Raw genomic sequence first — 8,710 nt, forward strand, 5'->3', positions numbered from 1 at the left:
TTGGATAGTGATGAGAAATACCAAGTCAACTTCTCTTACTCTACTGTTTACTAAAAACGTGGTTTACCAACATTACTACATTGGTGTTTCGATTTGACAATCTGTTTGCATTGGTGTCTTATATGGGACTTGCTTCCTGAGCTACAAAGCAGTGTCTTACTGTTTGTTGATTCTTGTGAGTTTTAGGCAGAGTGGCCTTTGTTGACTTAGAACACAGAATTATATCCCTTAGGTCACTGTAATGCTGGGCAGCAACTCATATCAGATCATTTGGTAGATCTAACAGCCTGTCTGCGTTTTACAGTTTGTCACCATTTATTTCTTGCATTGTCATCTGTATCCTGGGGCTAGTAATATAGGAAAATTTATGAAAAGTATCGAGCACAGGGTCTGCCAGGTGCTTCCTAAGATGTTCTAGGAGAAGGATTTATTTATATCTGTGTAAGATAAAAGGACCACTTGAGAAGTTAGAAAATAGAACGTACAGAAGCTGACAGCTGTCTATACAAGTTCATTCTTCCCTTTTCTGGAATTAAGGAAACCTCGGGAAGCTGCTGCAGGGAAGCAATATGCTTAGCTCAGACTTATATTTCACCGCAGATGAGCCCACGTTGGTAAGTTCCAGTCTGTAAGCTAAGGTATAATTAGTTGGGTGGGACTTCTAGAAAGGCCTTTTCTAAAATAATGCCATGATGGCTGGAGTTCCAACTTCCATTTTGACCTATGAGGCAAACTTGACCCATGGGATGACAGAGCAGGAAAAGTTTGGGACCCTGGGATAACTACTAACTCTCAGGAGGAGAGGAAAAACCTTGAGTTTAGGATCCTGGAACCGGGGTTTCAAGGAGGAGAACTCAGCCCGCCCCTGTTCACGTCTGCTCCTAGGCAGATTTCTCAAGGCCGCTGGAGCCAGCCGGAGGTAGGATGCTGGAAGAGTGGCGGAGAGGACCAGGGGCGGGAAGGCGACTCGGGAAGCCGCTGCAGGGAGTGCGACGAGACGCCTCGTGCCGTCAGCGCGGCCCCCGAGCTCTCCTGGTTCCTCCTCCTCGCCCACACGGCCTGGTCCGGCCTGGTCCGGGGAGAGCAGGGAGCCGGCGCCCAAGTTTGCAGCCGGACTCCCCCACGTTCCCCGGACAGTCCTCACGCCGTACCCGCGCGAGGCCCCGCCGCCCGCGCCGGTTCGAAAGCGCCGGGAGCCGCCTGCCGCGTCACGGGCTGCCTCGGGTCGCCATTGGCCGGCGCGTGTCACGTGCGGAAGGCGGCTTTTACCATTGGCTGGAGGGCCGGCGCGCCGAAGGCGGTGTCAGGGCCACGGCCTCAGCCAGAGCGCGCGGCTGCGGTGTTGGCCCGTGCGCGCGCCAAGGGGGACGTTGCCCGCGCGCTGGGCTGGACCCCTGTGCCCTCGGGTCCCCGGGCGGCCGGCGAGGTCCGGTGCCCGCAGACCCTCGGAGGCAGCGCCTCGGGCCGGCCCCGCCTGTCCGCCGGCGCCCCCGGGCCCTGGACGACGTGCCAGACCGACCCGCCGGTTCCGAGGGCTCCGGATGCCGACTGCGAAGCGCCCCAAAAGGTTGGAACCGGTCGCCGATTAGCGCACGCCCCGCCCCGCCCCGCCCTCGGGGTTCCTTTCTTTCAACGTCTGGTTCTTAGGCGAGGCGCTTTGGAGGCACCGCCTGAGTGAGCCTGGGGCCAAGGTCTGGGCTGAGGGTCGCCCTGCAGGGCCCGGCCGGGGCCAGGCGGGGCGCGGTGCTGGGAGAACCCCGCTCCGGGCGGGGAGCGCCCCTCGGTGCTGCTCGGAGTGATCCCCTCTGGTGATTTCCCTTGAAAAGTTGACGGTCTGGCTCTTGATTTGTAAGTGTCGGCCACGAATTGAGAACAAGACACTGGCGGAACCTAACATAGGACCAGCTGGTTCCCAAATGCCCGTGTAGATCGAATTCTGCTGCTAAATTAGTCAAGATTTACACGTGATCAACTCACTTTTCTCTCGGACACACATTCTCTACCTGGGTGACAATTGCTCGTGTTCTTGGGGCGCTGAAAAGGTCTTAGCTATTAACAGTGACTTGTGGCTTTCCAAAGGGTCACAGAACACAAACGGACATGCAGTGTATCTGTGGCATGGGGATTTTACGGGGGTCGCAGGTATAGAAGGAAAATGTCCCCAAAGTTTTCTGGGAGCAGAGGGGAAAGGGAAGAAAAGTGGAGATGTAGTGCCTTAAGGAAACCGTTAAGCAGATAGTCCTGTGATAGTGGTATAGGTGAAAGAATTAACACACTCTGGACTCAGACTTTGAAAGCTGGAGATCCTGAGAGGTCCGACATCATACTATAAGTTTCATGCCAGGTACTCTTAAGCACATGCATACATGTACACACATGCACACCTATACCCACAGTTTTGTTGGATCTTCACAACAAAATGTCAGTACGCTTTCTTTTTTTTCTTTTCCTTTTTGAAGTACCAAAGATTGAAACCAGGAGTATACTACCTTTGAGCTACATTTCCAGCCTGCTTTCTTTCTTTCTTTCCCTATCCCCCCCCTTTTTTTTAGATAACTTTGAAACAAGGTCTCACCAGTTTGCCCAGGCTTTGAACTTGCCATCCTCCTGCCTCAGCCTCCTGAGTAGCTGGGATTACAGGAATGGACCTCATGTACAACTTTCATTCTACTTTCTATATGAGAAAATTGAAGATGACACGGTTGGGATGACTTACCACAATCAGAACTGAAAGAACTGGGATTTAAACACATGTATATATGATTCCCAAATCACTCATCATGTCTCCTAATCTCCATTTGAACCTAAATCTTCATACCCAAGAATTTTCACCTTATGACCATTTAAAAGTGTAAATTACCAGACCGCCCCCGCCCCCTCCAAAAATCTGAATTAAATATCCGGGACCCATCTGAGAGCTGCATTTTCACAACCTCCCTGTGTGATTCCCAATTGGTGATTCTGGGACCAGTTGGGTTTGTTTTATCCAAGAGACTCAAATTTCAATGTCCAAGCAGTGGTTCCATCTCCTCCTTCAGACAGAGTAACCACACAAACTTTGGAAGATAAATCTTTTGTTGGGGAAAGCCAAGGTTTGTGAGATACCACCTTACACTCTTGAGCAGCTCTCATTTTGAGAGTCCTGACAATTTTGCTTGGCATTTTTTATAATATGATCTTCCTTCAGTGCTGTTGAATCTCCTAAAAAAACAGGCTCAATGCATTTATTTATGTATGTATACATATATACTGAGGATTGAACTCAGAGACACCTTACCACTGAGTGATATTTCCAGCCCTCTTTTATTTTGAGACAGGATCTCTCTCAATTGCTTAGGACCTTACTAAGTTACCAGGGTTGGCCTGGAACTTGGCGATTCTCCTGCCTCAACCTCTTGAGTCACTGGGATTACAGGTGTGGGACACTGTGCCCAGCAAGGCATTTATTTTAAAGCTAACCTTAAACAAACTTTTAAACACCATGAAAAAAGTTTAAAAACCACAATTCACCCATAGTACCAATAATCTAACAGATTGGGGAGTGAACCCAGGAGTACTGAGCCACATCCCCAGTCCTTTTTTATTTTTTATTTTGTGACTGGGTCTCACTGAGTTGCTTAGAGCCTCATTAGATAGCTGAGGATGACTTTGAACTTGTTATCCTCCTGCCTCAGCTTTTGGAGCTGCTGGGATTATAGGTTTATGCCACCCTGCCTAGCTAAACTCTTATTAATTAATTAGTAATGTCCCTACTGTTAGCATATAGATTGTTCATGTTCATCAAATTTAGAAAATTCTTCTGAGAGAAGGGACTTAAAACTTCAGAATTAGAATTGGAATTCTGAAAATTATCTTGAGGCCAAACCTTAAATCACAATTCTCTTAAAAGCTCATTTCATCATTTTTCCAAACAAAAAATGACCTCAATTTGAAGATGTCCTTTAGTTCTAAAACAGTAGTATAGGGGGTTGTGAAAACGAGTACATTGAAATGTTTCTTAAAAGTCATCTTTTCTAGTGAATTTATCTGTCATTTCCAATATTGCTTTAATCCTGACTAAAATATGCATTTAGTTTAATTTACTTATAAAGTCCCTTTTCTAAAATTGAAATAAATAGAATAATCAGAATATTAGTTTTCAAGTAATAACTGGATCATTTAATACATCAAATTGTGTTGTTACTGGAAATATATATATTTTGTTTTTCTCTTTCCTGTGAAGGCAACGTGGGATAGAGAAAATAGTTTATTTTGGTTAAAGGAAGAACTGGTACTCTAATTCCATTTCCTATGGTTTCTAGTTTTGACATTGAGTGAATAAATTCCTCTCACAGATTCTCGCTTTTCCAATCTTTAAAATGGAGGGAGTGCCGCCAGGGTCATGAGAATTATATAATACAGCAAGAGTTTGAAAGCTAAGCACAACTATTTTCCTATTAATATTAGTTATGTTTCTCTCTCTTTAGAGCAAATTTGTGAGTTCCAATCCTTCTGTAATATTTAAGATCATTAAAATTTTTTTTTGTAGTTGTAAATGGACAGAATGCCTTTATTTTATTTGTTTATTTTTATGTGGTGCTGAGGATTGAACCCAGTGCCCCATGCATGCTAGGCAAGCGCTCTGCCACTGAGCTATAGTCCCAGCCTTAAGATCATTTTGATTTCCAAAAAAGATGCATTTTTGGAGGATTTAGTTTATGTTTCAAAATTCCAGATTTAGTTTGTTTTTGCTAAGAAAACTAAGGACACAATGACTATCTAGCTTTCTTCTTCTTCTTCTTTTTTTTTTTGTAGTATTGGGAATTGACCAGGGTCTAGCATATGCTGGGCAAACATTCTATCCCCAGACCTTTTATTTGGAAACAGGGTCTTGCTAAATTGCCCAAACTGGCTTCAAGCTGTGATCCTTCTGTCTCCAGAGTGGTATCTAGCTCTTTATCAGTTTTGCTGTTAACTAACATTGTTAATTTAGCAAATGTTTATGAATACTTATTACATGCTAGGCACTATGTAGGTATAGGTGATGTAACAATGAAGAAGATAGACAAGGTGTTTGATCATATAGGAAGAAGACCGGAATAAATAAAACAATGCAATTATAAGTTGTGATAAATGCTTAGGTGGTATAACTATAAATAATATCAACAAAGTTAACATGGTTAAGAAATGTCTACCTCAACTGAGTTTAAATTTGGGACAAAATATTAGTTAGGAAATTTTCTTAAATTCTTAAATCTCAGTGAAGATTGTGAAAATAAATTGTATGTCAGTAAATGGGGGATTGGAGGAAAATAACTGGGAACACAGTTAAAGATTTCCCAGGCCTTTCATGTTTTACATTTGTTCCAGGAGACATAATTTATAATTCTTCCATAAAAATGTCAATGTTTTGATAATTCTTATTTTCCTTAAATAAATACCATTTTCTTTAATATCCACTAGCGTCGGTACCTTGTTTATTAGAAATTTGTAGCCGAAGAGAACCTTTTGTATTGGTTTCCCAGAGTTTTTTGTATTTTATTTAACTATACTCACCACACTGTGCAATAGGCATCAAAAAACCACAACAGAGGTTTGATTTTGTGCTTTTTGACTATTGTCTCCCCATTCTCCTCTCCCTGCCTACCTGGCCTCCATTCTACTCCCTGCTTCTATGAACTTGAGTGTTTTAGATTCCACATGTGAGAACCTGTGGTATTTATCTTTATGTGCTTGGCATATTTCATTAGCATAATGTTATCCACTTTCAGTCATGTTGTCACAAATGGCAGAATTTCCTTTTTAAGGTTGAATAGTATCCTGTTGTGCGTATGTACCACAATTTCTTGATGGTCACTCAGGATGATTCCATATCTTTGACTCTTGTGAATGATGCGCTGCCACCAACATGGGATCACAAAGCCCTTTGGCAAACTTGATTTCCAGTCTTATGGGTAAATATCCAGAAGTGAGATTGCTGAAACATATGAAAGTTCTTTTCTTCAGTTTTTTTGAGGAACCTCCAAGTTGTTTTTTTTTCCCATAATGGCTCTACTAATTTACATACCTACTAACAGTATATAAGAGTTTCCTTTTATCCACATCATTGCCAACACTCATCTTTGGCCTTTCTGATAACAGCTATTCTAACAGTTATAAGGTGAGATCTCTTTAGTTTTGATTTCCATTTCCCTCATGATCAGTGATGTTGAACATCTTTTTATGAACCTGTTGGCCATTTGTATGTCTTATTGGGAAAAATGTATATTCAGATCCTTTGCCCATTTTATAATTGTATTATTTGAGTTCTGTTTTTTGCTACTGAGTTGTGTAAATTCCTGATATTTTGAATGTTAACCCCTTAACAAATACATGGTTTATAAATATTTTCTCCCGTTTTACAGGTCACCTTTTCATTTTGTTGATTGTTTCTTTTTCTGTGCAGAAGCTTTTTAGTTTAATGTAACCCTACTTGTTTATTTTTGCTTGTTAGTTTTGTTGCCTGTTCTTTTGGTGTCATATCCAAAAATTCATTGCCAAGACCATTGTTAAACTTTCTTCCTGACTGCTAGGAATCTTGTAGTTTCAGCTCTTACATTAAGTCTTTAATCTATTTTGAGTTAATTTTTCTAAATGGTGTAAGATAGAGGCCCAGTTTCCATTTTTCCCCTTCTGTGGATATCAAGTTTTCCCAACACCTTAATTGAAGAAACTATTGTTTCCCCAAGGCATATATTCTTGGTGCCCTTGGCAAATGTTGCTGACCATAAATGTGTGGATTTGTTTAGATTAGTTTTTTGTTACAGTTTAAAACCTAACATTTGACCTCCTAGGTGTAAACCTTGTGATTTTTTTTTTAAGAGAAAGAGAGAGAAAGAATTTTTTTTTAATATTTATTTTTTAGTTTTCGGTGGATACAACATCTTTATTTTACTTTTATGTGGTGCTGAGGATTGAACCCAGCGCCCCACGCATGCCAAGCGAGCGCGCTACTGCTTGAGCCACATCCCCAGCCCAAACCTTGTGATTTTAATAAATAACTTTGAGTGGCAGCTTCCATCACAAGGCCATCACCTAGCCTGATTCTGGTTGTTACAAACGAATACTTCCTGTCTTTGATCTTTCTGTGTGGAGGTGAATAAATTTCAATCTCTGCATCCCACTGCCCTGTCTGGATGCCATAATGTTTACATAGCACAGGAAGCTGGCCACTGTAGGTGGAGATTGGTTAGAAGGCCCACAAATAATTACTTGAGGGAAACAAAGTCATTTTTGTTAAATCTCTTAAGAGTCATTTCTATTGATTCAAGCAACACCATTTTTTTTTTCTACAGATAACTATTTTCTAAAGTAACTTGTGACATTCTAGTCTTCAAAGCGCAAGTCCCTTCCCCTATATAGGAAGTCAGGCAATTTTCTTTCATCAAAAACAAAGTTTTGTTTTGTTTTTTTGTGGGGGTTGGGAGATTGAACTCCTAGGGGCACTTTACTACTTAGCTACATCCTCAGCCCTTTTTATTTATATTTTGATACAGGGTCTCACTAAGCTGCTTAGGGCCTACTAAGTTGTTGAGGCTGCCTTGAACTTGCAGTCCTCCTGTCTCAGCCTCCTGACCCTCTGGGATTACAAGTATGCCACCGTGCCTAGCCCATCAAAAATTTTTAAGCACTTACTATGTGCCAGGCATTGTAATAGTTTAAATAGATCTGCCACAAAATTCTGTGGCCAATTTCTATATGTTGAAAAAAGGCCTTATGATCTTAGCTGCATGGACAATTTTCTCATTTAGATTTACACCTTTGTAAAATTAGCCTTTTTTTTTTTTTTTTTTTTTTAAAGAGAGAGTGAGAGAGAGGGGGGCACAGAGAGAGAGAGAGAGAGAGAATTTTAACATTTATTTATTTTTTCTTAATTCTCGACGGACACAACATCTTTGTTGGTATGTGGTGCTGCTGGGGATCGAACCCGGGCCGCACGCATGCTAGGCGAGCGCGCTACCGCTTGAGCCACATCCCCAGCCCCTAAAATTAGCCTTATAATCTTACAAAGACTATTCAACTCTTAAGAGGAAAAGTTTCTAGAGAATTTATATTTCCTACATCCCTTGAGTCTTCTGTTTTAGGGATTAAATTACCTGTTTAATTCATGTTCTGATTGGGTTTTTATTTTACTGTCCCCAATACTGTTTCCCATTAGACATTTGCAGTTTAATATAATCTTTTAAAAAATAATGTTTCTTTCAAAGATATTGAGGATCTAATTTAGAGAATATCAATAATCAGAAAAGAAAATAAAAGCCATCTATACTCTACCCTGATAAAAATTTTGGTATACATTCTTCCAGTCTTTTGTCTGTATTTTATGTATATAGATGAGATCATACTTTACATTCTATTTTGTGACTTATATTCTTATCTAATAATATATAGTAAGTAAGTATTCTTTTTTAAAAGAAAGGTTTAATTGTTAGAATTGGGACCAGGGAATCTCGTTAATAAATTACCGCACTGGATAAATGCAGAAATTCAAACTGCTGACCCAGGAACAAAATCCACTTCTCTGCCCTTTTCCTTCTTTAATTTCTGCCCCATTCCCAACTCTACCCCCATCCTCAACACAGGAGGGTTCTATGGGGAAGTCTCTGAAAGAAGATTTATTTAATCAGATCATAATTGCACCATAATTCTTTCTTCATACTTTCCCAGTCACCCCATCAGAGTGTTTATTTAT

The 8,710-nt window shown here is 41.2% G+C and overlaps 1 protein-coding gene across 1 annotated transcript in view; it reads left to right on the forward strand.

Moving 5' to 3' along the window:
- The first annotated feature begins 1,286 nt into the window (after positions 1–1,286).
- Ptpdc1 (protein tyrosine phosphatase domain containing 1) overlaps positions 1,287–8,710 on the forward strand; it is a 73,377-nt gene continuing 65,953 nt past the window's right edge. Inside the window, exon 1 of the mRNA XM_078030625.1 lies at positions 1,287–1,567. The gene's annotated coding sequence lies outside the window, so the exon portion shown is untranslated. The remainder of the gene's footprint in view (positions 1,568–8,710) is intronic.

This window comes from Ictidomys tridecemlineatus, chromosome 13 (assembly GCF_052094955.1).
Source record: "Ictidomys tridecemlineatus isolate mIctTri1 chromosome 13, mIctTri1.hap1, whole genome shotgun sequence".
In the NCBI taxonomy this organism is placed as follows: domain Eukaryota; kingdom Metazoa; phylum Chordata; class Mammalia; order Rodentia; family Sciuridae; genus Ictidomys; species Ictidomys tridecemlineatus.